Genomic DNA, 3,204 nt, shown 5'->3' with positions numbered 1-3,204 from the left:
CTCCCTGAATTATAATACAACGTTCTTTATTTAAAATACTTTTTATGGATGTCTCCTCTCTAACTTTGTCTGTTTTTGTCTTCAAGTTCAATTAGGAGCCAATAGAATGAAAGCAAGATGCACTTTTGCAATAAAAAAACAGTTTCAAACTGCTTCTGTAAGGCAAACAGAACAAATATGAAATGATAAGCTATGGCTGTAGATTTACATCCACAAAATGTGTGTCTCTATTAGATGTGCATTTTTTTTTTCAGACATCTGTCTCTTGGCATTTAAGAGGCTTACATTTTATACAGTCATCCTGAAATATTGGTATACTTAAAAAAGATATAGTGCTACACAAAATAAACCTTTACTTTATTCTTCACTATAGTACAAAGAGAATTATGATGCTTTTTAATCTTTTTTTAAACTTTTTTATTAATTTTGTAGGGTCCTTACAATATAAAACACCTTAAGGTGACTGCTGTTGTGATTTGGTGCTATATAAATAAAACTGAATTGAACTGAATTGTATTTACACACTGACACCTCGAGTTATTGTTGGTTTCGCCTTAATCGGAGACTTTATTTGCTTCTGTACACATGTCAGAAGGTTTTTGAGCAAGACGCTGAATTCCAAGCACCAAAAACATTACAGATTCTGTGAAATGAATGTTCAGGATAGATAGGAGGGATAAAGAGATGCTTACCCGTGAATTTTTCTGTAATAATAATCCTGTCCTAAAATAGATAAAACTGAAAAAAGACACAAATTTGTTTGGCTGATGACTTCTGCTCAGGCTCAGCAGTGAGATCGAGCTACGAAATTATGGTGCGATGGCATGTGCTCCTGTTGGAACCACAAATCTTTAAACTTTGTTTTAACAAAAAAGCATTTTATGTGGACCTGGGTATTGGGACCTGGTTCAGCAGAAGAGGGCCTGTAAACTGAAGACTCTGCCTCCCATTCTACTTTTAAATATCCTGGGAACTACAAGTAAACCTCTCAGTCTGAGAGCAAAGTTTGATATGATACTATGAGGTCTTTAAGACAAGATGGGGCCTGATTATTCAAGACCTTGTCTGTGACGAGAAGGAATTTCAGTTCAATTATGGATTCAACAGGGAGTCAATGAAGAGAAGCCAATGTGGGAGAAATATGCTCTCTCTTTTTGTCCCAGTTAACTAAAGATGCTATCTTTCAAATCAATTTCATCTTATGGTTCTTCTTTTATAATATTTCCACTTGGATATGCCATAAGTGAAAAAAACATGTAATGGGATGTAAACCTGAAACTAACTCTGTAGATGTTGAGAGGTAAAGTGGTACCTTGAATGCAGAACATTTATGTAAATTGAGTCGATATGCATAGCTACAGAGTAGGATTGCCACTGGATCTGAACACAGTTTTCCACCACTGTCAGATTCTATTTAGAGGCTGAAAGTTGTTAGCATCCTCCCCGGTAATCCTCCCTACTGTGCTTACATTATCTTCAGCAGTGTGATCTCTATCTAGAGCTAAATGACAACCCACTTTGGATGCATTTTTTTTCCACCGGTCTGTGCACTGTAAGCACAGACTGGTGGAAACTCTCAGTGCTCTCCACTGCAATCAAACGCACGTCTCTTGCTGTTAGATTTGTAATCAACTTCATTTTCCGACTCAGCTTTTCCTCTAAGCTGCACAAATCACTGTCCTGTACGCTGAATGGAATGAGCTGAATTGTCTAATTACATCTATATCTCATCTAGCTCCCTCCACAGTCACAGCCACATTAAACTTCCTATTTGTGTCCTCATGATTCCCATCAGCTCAGAACAAGGCCACTGTTTTGATCTTCTGAAGTTCACAGCTGATGTAACTACCGCTTCCTCTCCTTTGTCTCGAGCAACTCATCGGCACGTGTTTGATCTCAAGTCTTCTGGCATCTTTGCAAATTCATTGGGATAAATATTGTATAGGAGGCTGGGAGGTTGCAGCTGCGACCTCAGCTGATTCTCTGCCCTTTTCCAAAAGACCGGGTGGAATTACCCTCAAGCCCAGGTGTTACGACCTGTATGACTAAATACCTCGAGTGTTGCTGTCACTCACTCACTCCTATTGCTCACATGCAAATGGCTTTACAAGCATCTCCCTGTCCTTCAGCCAACCATGGTTGTCATGACAACAGAGCGGCTAATCTCCAGTGGACAGAGAGAGAGAAAGAAAGTGCATGAGCTCACACAGAAACGTGCTTCTGGGGACGCGGAAAAGGCATGCGAGTGTGATGAAGAGATGCAGTGCACGCTTGCTTACATCTGTGTGTGTGTGTGTGTGTGTGTGTGTGTGTGTGTGTGTGAGAGAGAGAGAGAGAGAGAGAGAGAGAGAGAGATTGTGTGAGCTTTTTTAAAAATAATAATGGAATACGATTGGAAAAAAACACATTTTCTCCATCCCACTGAGAATTCCTAAATCAACTCTTCCCTTCTCCCTTTTTTAAAAAAAAATCTCTCCTCCCATTTTCCCTTCTCCTGACCTTCATCATCTACTTCCCCATCCTAACTTCTTTCTATTTAAATCTCCTAAATGTGCTCATTTTTGTTTTGTTCCACTCCGTTTCACCATATATTTTCTGGCCCTTTCCCCCTCTTCTACCTCTGACACAACCTCTTGATCCCGTCAACAACAATTCCTTAATCTTCCACACTCATCCTCTCTCTCTTGCATTCATCCCGTCAGCCTTTTCATCCTCTCAAACTGCTTCAGCTGAACCGTCTTTTCTATCTTTGTCTCTCTCTCTCTGCACACCTCCTTTCATCCATGCTCTCGTTTCTACCCTCCTCTCTCCTCGCATACATATACAGTGTCCATCCATTTCCTCGTGTTCCTAAATCCTTCCCTCTCTGGCACCATGTTTGCCTAGCAGGGATCTCTCAAACGCACATATGTTAGGGCTGATTAGGCTGGCACAGCCACTGGGCGCTCAGCCCACTGGAGGAGATGATGGAGAGATTCATGGAGAGTGTGAGGGAGTCATGGAGAGCTGTGTGTGTTTGTGTGTGTGTGTGTGTGTGGGGGGGGGGGGGGGGGGTATTGATTGACCGTCAGTTGCTGGGAATTTTTTCCCAGCAACTACTTCAAAACACTTCAAAACAGTTCATATGTTCCCATACAGTGCACGACCATAGTCTGTGTGCGCGCGCTCGCTCACGTGTGTGTACGGATGTGGATCGGGGGGTTT

This window comes from Oreochromis niloticus, linkage group LG23 (genome assembly GCF_001858045.2).
Source record: "Oreochromis niloticus isolate F11D_XX linkage group LG23, O_niloticus_UMD_NMBU, whole genome shotgun sequence".
Lineage (NCBI taxonomy): Eukaryota > Metazoa > Chordata > Actinopteri > Cichliformes > Cichlidae > Oreochromis > Oreochromis niloticus.
Note: the sequence above shows the minus strand (reverse complement) of the source record.